The sequence below is a fragment of the Rattus rattus genome, chromosome 2 (assembly GCF_011064425.1).
Source record: "Rattus rattus isolate New Zealand chromosome 2, Rrattus_CSIRO_v1, whole genome shotgun sequence".
NCBI classification, from domain to species: Eukaryota; Metazoa; Chordata; class Mammalia; order Rodentia; family Muridae; genus Rattus; species Rattus rattus.
The window spans coordinates 180,197,945-180,210,887 of NC_046155.1; the positions used below are offsets into that span (position 1 = coordinate 180,197,945).

The 12,943-nt window shown below is 44.9% G+C and overlaps 1 pseudogene; it reads right to left on the reverse strand.

Moving 5' to 3' along the window:
- Positions 1 to 26: 26 nt before the first annotated feature.
- LOC116893468 lies at positions 27 to 11,879 on the reverse strand (annotated as a pseudogene).
- Positions 11,880 to 12,943: the final 1,064 nt, after the last annotated feature.

The following is a 12,943-nucleotide window of genomic DNA, read 5'->3' on the forward strand; positions in this document are numbered from 1 at the left end:
CCCAAATATGATTGGCTAAAAGTAGCTTAAAAAGCTGGTCTGGCCACTGCAAGGGAATCACTTTTGGAGTCCACCAGAGATAATGTCGCTGAGACAAGACTCATTCCTGGAGTCACTGAGATCTGAGCCCACCTGCCCAGATGCCCGTTGCCGATTGAGACAAGCCCACACAGCAAGCCGAGCTTCAGCAAGCAGAAGGACACGTCTAGAACCTTATTTGACACACTGATATTGGACATGACTAAGGGCCAGACCAGAGGTTAGTGGGGCATGAGTGTTGCGTGAATGCGATCCTATGTCGCCATCTACTTGGTAAATAAAGAACTATATCCTCTAATCTTACCTCCGAGTCTGAGGCTTCCTTCTAGTCTCTCACACCCCTGCAGAGACCCACATGGAGGAAAAGAACCTCACCCGGGAAGAGGCGATCCATCCAGAAGTCTCAGTCATTCAGGAAGAGCCCATTACTGATGGCCAGCCTGAGGACGCAGGATGAGCTTCCTCTCATGCCTGGCGACACCATCAGAAGGACTTGAGGAAAACAATCACGAACTGTCTCTGAAACCTGTGCTGCTGTACACCCCCATTGAAGAGAAGGGGTTTTGTTTTTTATTTTTAATCTTTTATCATTTTTATGTGTATAGATGTTTTATCCCACCTGCTAGTCAGGCAACTCCTAAGGCTGAGTAGCTCTGGCCCTAACTGCTCCAACTTTTTGGGAGTCTGTAATTTTCTTGCAAAGTGAGAAGTCATGACCGGAGGGAGGGACACTATAGTCTTTGGATTCTTTAATGAAAACATAGATCAGACTTCCCTCCTTCCCTCCTGTCCCCCAGAAATGTACCAGTTAGGTCTGGGGACAGCAAGTCAGTACCAGCCACCTACCCTGAGCATAGTTTGGCACCCTCATGCTGGGTTTCTCAACAGCAGGGAGCTGGTATAACATGTTTCAGGCAGCGTTGCCTGCCTTGAAGGACTGAAAGTCACAGAGATGAGGTGGTAACCACAGTCTATAGACCAGGGCTATCGGGGAAGGCATTCAGGGTACCCAAGGTCAAGCAGAGAGCATGGAAGTCAGATTCAGAGTCCAGTAGTTGTTCACCTCAGCTAGGTCCTTCACGTTCAGATCCTTTGGAAACATCCCCCCAAAACAAAACATAACAAGCACAAACAACAAAAAGGTGCATGAATTGACACCGCAGCTGGGGTGCTTTTTTCCCTCCCCTCACCCTTCCACCATTCCTCCCCATAGCCATTGGCTTAGCTCTGCCCCAGTGATGCACATGCCCCTAACGCAAGCTAAGAATACAGCTGAATGTTCTTCAAGAGATCTTGACTCTCACACATACACACACCAAGAGGCACAGAGCAAGGCTCTTTAGACAATCGGGTTAGGCTAAGCCTGCAGTGACACTGGTCTATCCTCCCTCCTTTTGGACTTTGGACTTTTGGGAACTGGCCTTCCACCTACCCAAAGAGCAATGAAGTTAGAGCTCTCGGTTCTTGTCTGGACAGGAGTCTCACCTGCATCGTGAGACTCACCAGGCACTGCAGCAGCTAAATCTTAGGGAGCTCAGGCCTAGGGCACAGCAACTGCTGCTCAATGGCCTGGGAGTCCAGACAGGGGCCTGCCAGCACCATTCACAGGTCAGGCTGCTGCTCACCCAGCTCCTCCTTCAGTTGCTGCATCATTGAGTCACCACTTGCACTTAGGAGAGGCAGGAAGCCTGGAGACAGCAACCAGAGGGCAGCTATGGGGTCAGGGCTTGCCCCAAGCCCTAGGAGGCACCTGTAAGCACACACACAAGGCAGCCCAGCTTACTTCCCTCCAGGCCTGGAACTCAACCACAAAAGCATCTACTTAACCAGCAGGGGCCAGGACCTAGCCTTGGCCTTAGAGAGGAAGTTCAGGCCAGCATCCTCTGAGGTTTGGGTGAAAAAGGTGACCAATAGGCAGGGAGGCTTGGCTCAGCAGGACATCCCAGTCTTGGAAGAAGTCCTTGCCTGTGTAGAGCATGTGGTTCCCTTGTACTCTGATTAACAGAAGCCTTGTCTGGAAGAGCACAGCAGCTCCCCCAGGAGAGAATAGGCAGATGGAACAAATAAATGAAGAGGACACGCCGGGGAAGAGAAAGGCTAAGAATCACAACGATCTCAGGAATAAGACCCATCTTGAATAAAAACACATCTTGACTCCCTGAGACCTGTGTATAGCAACCTTATCCTGTATCCTGTGTCAGGAACCTCAGAAACTACTTTATAATCTCAAACAGATAAAGAAAAACTCCCAGAACCCTAGAGCTCTTGGGGGAGGATAAGGAGTGTAAGACGTGGATTGCTTTGTTCCATTTTTAGTAGGAGGTGAGCTAGAGTCTGTCGGAGCTACAGTCAAGCAGGCTAGGGGCTAGGCCCTCTTTGTTTCAGAAAGTTACAAGTGGTAGGCCTAGTCACTTAGTTGGGTTAGATAGGGAAGCCAGAAATCTGAAAGGGCCACTCTCAAGCCCCGCCCCCTTTTAATGGCTAATTGTTCTAGGCTAATGAGATAAGGGACCTAAGAGATGCGAGCCCTATAGGCCTATAGGAGGAGAGAACTGGAACGTGTCTCTGTAGGTTTTTGTTTTTTTAAAAACAAACAAACAAACAAACAAAAAACCACTGTCATGTGCCAAATCAGCACTTGGCCATTCATCCCTTTTCTCTATGTCAGAGTTCCCCTTCTACAGAATTGTATATTTAAAATTATTTGGCTGTCTCTAGTCTCTTGAATTTGTTTTCTTATTACCAAAAGTAGTTGAAGGACCTTCAACAGACATAGTGAGTTCAAAGTCAGGTGGGCTATATGAGACCCTGTCTCAAGACAAAACCCAAATTAGAAAAAAAAATGGGCAGAGGTGGAGAGATAGCCCAGTCAGTGACAGTTTGCCTTGCCGAGTTTGACCCCTAGAACACACATTGAAAATGCTAGGTGTGGCTAGGCAGTGTGGCGCTTTCCTTTAATCCTAGAATTCAGGAGGCAGAAGCAGGTGGATTTCTGTGACTTCCAGACCAGTTATGGTTCACAAAGCCAGTTCTGGGACATCCAGGGCTATACAGGGAAACATCATCTTAGCCAGGCGGCAGCGAAGTCTTTAATTCCATTACTCAGGATGAGGAGGCAGGTTTGAGGCCATTCTGGTCTACAGAGTGAGGTCCAGGACAGCTAGGGCTACCCAGAGAGAAACCATGTCTCAAAAGAAGAAAGAAAGAAAAACAAAGAAAGAAAGTAAAGTTTTAAAAGGTGGACCTGCATAAATAACTATATATATTGTCCTCTGGGATCCACTCCCTAAAATCTCACAACACACCCAGTCATACAGGAATAGACACATACATTAACATCTAGAGAAAGAAAACCAGGAAAAAGAAAGTTTCTTTTTTTTATTTTATTTTTTTCCTGTTATCCCCTTTCGCAGTTTTCCCTCCAGAAACCTGCTATTCCATCCCCTCTCCCTGCTTTTAAGAGGGCGCTCCCTCACCCCCCCCCACCTACTCCCTCCCACCTCTCCACCCCTACACTGGGGCATGGGGCCTTGACAGGACCAAGGGTTCTAAAACAAAAGCAAGCATAGAGAGTCTTGTTTGCATCTCTTTAAAAAAGTTATTTCATGTACGTGAGTACTCTCTGGTTCTCTTCAGACACAGAGGACATTGGATCTGATTACAGACGGTTGTGAGCCACCATGTGGCTCCTGGGAATTGAACTCAGGACCTCTGGAAGAACAGCCAGTGGTCTTAACCGCTGAGCCATCTTCCCAGCCTCTTTAAGGCTCTTTTAACATCTTATTTATTTATTAATTTTATGTGTACAGATGTTTGCCTGTATCCATGTTTCTGCACTACATTTGTGCAATGTACAGTGGAGACCAGAAGGGGGCCTTAGCTTCCCCAGGGACTGGAAATACAGACAGTTGTGAGCTGCTGTGTGGACTTGAACCCTAGTCCTCTGGAAGAGCAGCCAGCTGCTCTTAACGGCTCCCATGTCTCTCCAGCCACCTCTTTATATCTCTTGAATAATGTAACAAAAGGATAAATCTTAGTAATGCTGCTTGAAATTGCAGTAGTTAGGAAGCTGAGGCAGGAGCATCAGTTTCACCATGAGATCATGTCGCCAGCCTCAGTTACATATTAAGTTCCAGGACAGCCTAAGCTACATTAGCCTCTCCTCAAAATAAACTCCTCACAATCCTATTTTTTTTTTTTTTTTTTTAGTCAGGGTTTCTCTGTGTAGGCTGGCTATCCTGGAACTCACTCTGTAGATCAGGCTGGTTTCAAACGCAAGAGATCCTGACTATGCCACCGGAGTACAGGTATTAAAGGCATGCACCACTACCACCCTGTGGCTGAAAGCAGCATTTTTAACATTTATTTTTGGAGCTGCAGAGATGACTCAGCCTTTAAGTGAACTGGGAGTTCTTCAGGTTTTGTTCCCAGCTCCCAAGGGTGGCTGTAACTGCAGTTCCAGGGGATTCCATGAACTTTTCTGACCTCCACCATCACACAGATGAATGCAGGTGACCAATCATCATTCATATACAATAAATAAAAAATTTGAAATTAAATTAAATTTGTTCTTTTATCTTAAAGATATAAACTTATGTTTATGTGCATTATCCTCTCTCTCTCTCTCTCTCTCTCTCTCTCTCTCTCTCTCTCTCTCTCTCTCTCTCTCTCTCTCTCGTGTGTGTGTGTGTGTGTATGTTTACCACACGTGCCTGGTGTCTAAGGAGGACAGAAAAGAGGTCTGATCCCCTGGAACTGGAGCTGCAGATAGGATGCTGATAATTGAACTTGGGTCCTCTAGAAGATCAGCCAATAATCTTAACTGATAAGCTAGCTCTCCAGGCCTTTTAAGGAAGTTAAAAAAATTCCACAATGGCTTTCACACAAGCCCAAGATCTGCTGGCTTTCAATGGGCAGCATCAAACATAAAGGCTCAAAGGACAATAGTAGAGAATTGACAAAATGTAAAATTTGTTTTCTGGTTAGTCTTTGTCAACCTAATATCAACTAGAGTCCCGTGAGAAGAGGAAACCTCAAATGAGGAATTGTCTTCATCGGTGTGGCCTATGGGAAAGTCTCTGAAGCAATTGCTTGATTGATGTGGGAGGGTACGACCCACTGTGCCTGGAGCCACTTCTAGGTGGGTGGTCTTGGGTTCTGTAAGAAAGCAGGCTGAGTAAGCCAAAGAAAGCAACCAGTAAGAGGCATTCCTCCATGACCACTGCCTCCAGGTTCCCTGAGTTCCTGTCTTAGCTTCTCGATTAGTCTGTGTTCTATTACTATGAACAGACACCATGACCATGGCAACTCATGTAAAGGAAACACTGAATTGGAGCTGGCTTACAGTTCAGAAATTCAGTCAGGAGCAGGAGCATGGACATACAGAGTAGCAGAGAGATCTACGACAAGATCCTCAGTTAGCAAGAAGACATAAAGGACTTGGCCTGAGCATCTGAAATCTCCAAGCTAACCTGCAGTAACACAATTAAGTAGGCCACACCCTTCCAGGCCACACCTTCTAATAGTGTCACTCCTTGTTCACCAAGCACATGAATCCATGGTGCCATTCCTACTCAAACCAGGAAAGAATCCCTCAGTGACAGGTTGTAGCTGGAAAGTTCAAAATGTAAATACCCTCTTCCCCACTTCTCGTTTCCTGTAGTCAAGGTAGGCCTTGAATTCACTATGTAACAACCTAGTCTTGATTTCCTGACTTTCTTGGCTCCACATCTTCAGTATTTTGGTTACAGGGATTTGCCAACAGCCTAGCTTCTAGGTCTAGATGTGTGTGCATGTGAGGTCATATGAGTGCACATGCTCTACATGCATGTGTGAAGGTCAAAGTTTATCTTCGGGCTTTTTTTCTCACATCCATACTTGTTAAGACAAGTATACTCTCTGAACCTGGAACTCATAGACTGGCTATGGTGCCCAGTGAAATTCAGAGGTCAACCTCTCCCAATTCAGTCAGCTTTTATGTGGGTGAAAGGAATCTAAACTCAGGTCTTCACCCTGTAACAGCAGCCACTTTATCAACTGCCCCCTGATCCTCTTTCCAAGCATTAGAAAGTCTGAGTTTATATCTAAATAACAAAGCATTTTAAAGATGAACTATACAGGTCAAATAATAAAACAGATAACATAATTCAGGAGGTTGAGGCAAGACAATTAAAAAGGCAGTCCATACTGACTAGTGACACACTGTCTCTAGAGTAGTAGGAATACATGCATGCATTACCATCCCCAGCTTTATACAAGATACATGCAAGGGTCTACTTGAAAGATAGCAAGATGGCACTGTGTTAAGATGCTTTCTCCCAATCCTGAGGACATGAGTGCAATCCCCTACACTACTTTGTAGGAGGAGTCCCTTGGCTTGTCTTCTGGCTTCCATGTGTACAGAATGCCATGTGTATGCACACATGCAAATAAATAATATAATGATAAAAGGAAAGGTTATGAAGCTGGGCATGGCAGCACACAGCTGTAATGTCAACACTTCTCCTCCTCTTCCTCTTCCTCCTCTTCCTCTTCCTCCTCTCCTACATTGTAAGATCCTATCTTCCGTGTAGAACTTTCAGGGCACCCTTGGGTGAACATTTCCAATTAAAAGGCAGCCTGGTATGAGACATGTTCTTTTTTGTTTAATTAATCATTTTATTCATTTACATTGCAAATGATATCCCCCTTCCAGGTTACTCCTCCAGAAACTTCCCACCTCACCGTCCCTCTCACCCCTCCCTTTTGACTCTATGAAGGTGCTCCTCCACCCATTTACCCGCTCCTGCCTCACTGCTCTAGCATCGCTCTTTGTTTGGGCATCCACAGGACCAATGGCCTCCCCTCCCATTGATGTCAGATAAGGGGCATCCTCAGCTACATATGTAGCTGGAGTCATGGATCCATCTGTGGTTGGTGGTTTAGTCTATGGGAGCTCTGGGTGGTGGTCCAGTTAGCTGATATTGTTCTTCCTATGGGGTTGTAATCTCCTTCAGCTTCTCTAGTCATTCCCCTAGCTCTTCCATTGGGGGTCCCTGGGTTCAGTCCCATGGCTGGCTGGGAGTTCTGCATCTGCATTGGTCAGGTGCTGGTAGTAACTCTGTTTTTTTTTTTTTTTTTTTTAATGGAAGAGTACAGTCATCACTCCTGGGCAGAGGTGTAAAACGGAAGGAACGTGTGTCTCTGGCTCTGTGGGGTTCTTGTGTCCCCTAGGTCCCCAGGGGTTCCAGTTAGGTCAGGTATTGGGGCAAAGTTTAGGGCCTCATCTGTGATTGTGGAGGTGTCAGAACTCCTGGGGTCAAGCTGTCTCTGGGTGTGGGTTGAGTGGTTGGGGATGCAAAGCACAGGCTTCGCTCCCAGGTCAAGACATGGTCTTAAATTATAGACAAGTGGACTTAGAACCTATTGTGGTGATCCATGGCTGTAATCTCACCACTTGGGAAAGAGTAGGATCATAAATTAAAGGCCAACTTGAATTGTATATAAAGTTCCAGGCCAACCTGACTTATCTTGCTAGATCCTGCCTCAACAAAACAAACAAAACAAAACAAAACACCCAAACACCAAGGGTTAGCTGAATGTGTTTCCACAGGTTTCTAATACCAACACTCAGGAGGCAGAGACAAGAGGATTTTGGTAAGTTTCAAGGCCAACCTAGTTTATGTTTCCAATTCCAGTCCTACAGAGAGAAAGACCCTGTCTCAAATGAAAACAAAACCAAACCAGGGAAGACTTCACACTTCACAGTACTTACATGCTTTCCAATTATGTGCAAGGCCCTGAACGTATGCAAAAATAAATAGGTAAACAAATAAAAGTAAAAATTTAAAATAGGGACAGTTCAATATACTATGGTGCACCCCACATTTGGAATAATATGAAAATATGTATCTGTGAAGATGGGTGAAAATTTCTAAGCTAGACTTGGTGGCATATGCCTATAACACCAACCTTTGAGGAGCAGAGGCAGGAAGATCAGAAGCTGCAAGATATTTGATCACACTGTGAGATCTTATACTGGAAAAATCTATCTCTGGTTGTGGAGTGGCTCAGCTGTAGCACACACCTTTAATCCAATTGTGTTGCAGGATATTTAATCACACAGTGAGACTGTGTACTGGACAAACCTGTTTCTAGTTGTGTCTCAGTCCTAGCATACAGCTTTAATCAGACAGTTTGCTGTTTCTTGGAAACGATATTGAATAAAGTCAACTATAGTTCAAGAGGTGGAGAAAGCCACCAGTTGACAGGAAGTGAACCTAGGGAAAAACCATAGAGAATGAGAGGAATGTCAGGAGATAGAGAGTCATACAGGAAGTAGAAAGGAGATTCAGTTGGAAGGGTTTTTCAGTTGTGTGGAGAAGGAGAACTGGTTTTTTCCCTTCTGGGACCTATGTTGAGGAAGGAGGTCAGCTGTGTGCTTTCTCTGCCTAACTGAGCTAGGAGGCTTTCACCACAGCATGTAGGCCTTCAGTCTTCATTTGGTAAAATTGAATATTTAGGATTTTGTTCTAAAACGTTAATGAGGCCTGGCAGGAAACTTGTTTTTAAAACAACAGTTAAATACTGAATTTGTGGCCAACATGTGGTACAAGAGAAATTGTTTCTAAATTAAGTCAATATTATTGGTATTCTAAGTTCCACCCCACAGCTACCTGGGAACAGCCAGGTATGCTCCACCCCACAGTTGCCTGGCAACAGCCAGCTGTGCCTGACACTATGTAAGGGGCTGCTTGCCTCCTCCTCATTCTCTCTTTCTTTTTGTTCTTTGCTTCTCTGCTCTCTTTCCCTCTGTCCCTGTCCCTTCTCTCCCCACCCCCACCCTTTCCTCCACATGCTCATGGCCAGCCTTTTCTCTCCTCTCCTCTCCTCTTCTCTCATTAAACATCTCCACGTGGAACCATGTTGGCTTGGTATGTTCTGTCTGGGCGCAGGCCAAGATTCTAAATCCTAACAAATATAACCTAAGGTTATTTCAGAGCCATACCTGGGAAACCTCAATCAAAAATTTTTCTGTCCCAGAGTGGCAAGGAGCCAGTCTATAGGGCACTTCCTTAATTGCTAATTGGTGTAGGGTGGCCTTACCTCATTCCTGTGGGTAATGTGATTCATGGGCAGGTGATTCCTTTATATAAGGAAGGTAGAATGGCAGAGGTAGCAAGCTAGACAGCAACAATTCATCTGTGGTCTCTGCTTCAGGTCCTGCCTCCAGGTTTGTGTTATGGCTTTGTTTTTTACAGGTGGTAAAATGTAGGAGGAAAGAAACTCTTTCCTCCCAAGTTAGTTTTGCCCATGATGTTTGTCATAGTAACAGAAACCTAAATGAGGAAAGACCTAAATGATACTAGATCACTCACCTGCCTCAGCCCCTTGAGTGACCCCTGGCTCCCTTGGCAATCACAATAAAGACCTGTGGTTCTAGAAGGTCTAATTCTTCACAGTGGTACTAACTGCCCTAGACAGATTTTGCTGCCAGGGTTTTTTTTTTTTTTTTTTTTTTATTATTAACTTGAGTATTTCTTATATACATTTGAGTGTTATTCCTTTCCCAGTTTCGGCAAACATCCCCCCCCCCCTCCCCTTCTTTATGGGTGTTCCCCTCCCCATCCTCCCCCCATTGCCGCCCTCCCCCCAACAATCTAGTTCACTGGGGGTTCAGTCTTAGCAGGACCAAGGGCTTCCCTTTCCACTGGTGCTCTTACTAGGATATTCATTGCTACCTATGAGGTCAGAGTCCAGGGTCAGTTCATGTATAGTCTTTAGGTAGTGGCTTAGTCCCTGGAAGCTCTGGTTGCTTGGCATTGTTGTTCATAAGGGGTCTCGAGCCCCTTCAAGCTCTTCCAGTTCTTTCTCTGATTCCTTCAACGGGGTCCCGTTCTCAGTTCAGTGGTTTGCTGCTGGCATTAGCGCCTCTGTATTTGCTGTATTCTGGCTGTGTCTCTCAGGAGGCGATCTACATCCGGCTCCTGTCGGTCTGCACTTCTTTGCTTCATCCATCTTGTCTAATTGGGTGGCTGTATATGTATGGGCCACATGAGGGGCAGGCTCTGAATGGGTGTTCCTTCAGTCTCTGTTTTAATCTTTGCCTCTCTCTTCGCTGCCAGGGCTTTTTAAGATTAACCCTTTCTGGTCTTTCTCATAGTTGGCAAGGTTTTGCTGGGAGTCCAGCCTGCCCTGAGATAAAAGCAGCCTTGTTACCAGACTAGAATGGCTCAACAGATCCATCCATTCTGGAATGGTGTCACCCTGACAGATTACCCTGACAGATAAGAAGAATCAAAGCAGTGACATGAGTCAGAGCTCATCCTCTAGAGCTGCCTTAGAGCTGGGGATGGGCTGCTGATCTTATTGTTTGGTCATCAGGTTCTCAGATGGCTGGGCCTAACAGGTGTTAGAAACATTAGAAGGTAGAGAGTGGCTGGAGGAACTGGAGGAGCAGACAGGACAACAATGAGAGTCCTAAAAGTGTGAGACGGCATTGATGCTGATGGCAATGGCTGGTAATTCTGAGGCAACACCATGAGAATCATAAGGGCTTGGATGAGGGAATCACCAACTGTATCAGGATTGAAAATTCAGAGGGACTGAAGACACAAAATAGATTTTAAGTCATAAAAAGGGCTAGGGGAACTAAAGTTGTCCAAACTTTTCCAGAGAAGCCATATAGGCATTTCCTGAGCGAGAAAGTGTAGTATAATCTTCATTTACATTGTCAACTGTTTTGGTTGTGGTTTGGTTTGAGAGTTTTTGGTCTACTTTTCCAAAATGTTGCCTGGGAATAGCAGGTTTCACTGAAGATACGATGTGTGCCTCTCCCTCGGGGGTGAGAATTATGGGATGATCATTGATCAACCTCTTTTTCTCTGTCATTTTGAACATATCAACATGCTGCTTTCTGGACTCCAACTTTTTGTGTGGTAAGAAACTGAATGAACAATTTTGGGTGAAGATTTGACTAAGTGTCCTCCTCTTGGCCCCATAGATAGTAATCGTTTACCCTGGAGTGTCCTGGGAAACAGAGCATTGTGTCACAGCATCCTAGTGTCAGTAAGGAGCTACCATTTTATTCTTTTTACTCCAAACCTAAAATAGGGAACTTATTTTCTTGAGTATGAATGAGGCAGATTCTATGAACCAGCACTTATTAAACAATGTTTATGTCCAAGTAAAAAGTGAACCATGATGTTCACTTTTATACAAATGCTAACATGTGCCAATTGCTTATTTTTTTGTCAACTTGACACAGCTAGGAAAATCTGGGGAAGAAGAGGGAACTTAATAGGTAAGTCTATGGGGGAGCATCATGTCTGATTTATGTCCCTGGGTACAAGGTCATGGCTCTATATATGTATATATGTGCAGGCTCAGTCATGGAGAGTAAGCCCATAAGAAGCTGTACTCCATGGTATCTACCTCAGTTCTTGCCTCACGTCCTGTCTTGAGTTCCTGCCCTGACTTCCAATCAGGCTGTGACTGGGAAGTAAAAGCCAAATAAACCCTTTCTTCCCCAAGTTGCATTTGTTTGTGGTATTTGGAGTCCCAGCAGGAGAAAGCCATTAATACAGTGTGCAGAGCCAGTGAAGGATAGCAGTGTACAGCCTGATGTAATTCAAAGGACTCCACCTAGTATTGCTAAAGTGGAAAGTGTCTTTATTGGGGTTTGGATAGCAACTAAGAAAGGATCACGTGCTTGAACATTGGTCCCTAGCGTGTGGCCCTGTTTGGAAAAGTTGTAGAGAATCTGGCAAATGTAGCCTTGGCAGGTCTCCACTGCCCCACTGACCAGCCTTTCCTGTCTTGAGGGCAGAATGTGAAGGAATCAGTGGGTTGTGCCCTGCCATCATCGCTCCATTTCAGCTCTGACCTCAAAGAGCACCATTGTGAGGTCATTGCCCACTTACAGCTCTGGCCGAGGCTACCTCTGTCCTCACAGTGAGTGCAGGTGCTGTTGGTTGGTTGGAGAGCATTTGGGTTTCTAGGCTGGTGAGCCACTGCGCTTGGATCTTTGTGAGTTGTTGAATCTGAACACAGTGAGTTTTCTTCTACTTTCCTATGTTTCAGTTTAGAGGTTTCTGTTTTCTGCTTTTAAACTAACTCTTCTAGTTCTTCGTTGAAATATGATTGGGAAATTTTTTATTGTCTTTGTTAATTAGTTTTTTGACTGTGCTTTAAAAATGTCCTATTTTACATGTCTCTATTCCTTTAACTATTTTGGAACATTAGTTTACACAACATGCTCATTCTCACAATGATATTTCCATACACGTATATGAAGAACTTTGATCACTTTCCCTCCCTGATCACACCTTCTATTGCCTGCCCCTTCCAAGTCCCCCAGTGTTTCCTTTTTTGTTCATACCCTTACTTTCCAAGTACAGGCCTAGGTATATGAAGTCCTCCTATTCACAGGACTGACTGGCAATATTGGATGGTCTCTTAAGGAAGGGCAACAATGTGTCTCTGTGCTTTGGCAGAAAACTTCCTTCTAGCTGGTTGGTTATCTTAGGATCTTCCTGGCAGTTCATGTTGGAGTCACCACACATTAAGCCCAAGATGCCTGGGACACCTGATAACAAGGAAGAAAAACCTGCTTGGTGTCTTGTTTCAGGACACAGGGCCATGACCTCTTTTGGGGTCCAGTATGAGTACTGAGGCTTCAGGGTCTGCTTCTTTGGTGCAGGCACCTCATGATGTCAATTCTGCAACTATTCTGGGTACTTATCATTCTCCTGTTTATTTACTGTTCCTTCTCTTTCCTCTTTCCTTGATTATACCAGTATTTTGTAACTGGGCAAGACTTAGTAGGAGCTTGCTTGATGTCCAGAAGCTAGATATTACCAATAATATTAAAGTGAAGGCTGTTCATGAGTTCAAGAGAAATGTATGTTACACTCAGTCGAGGTGA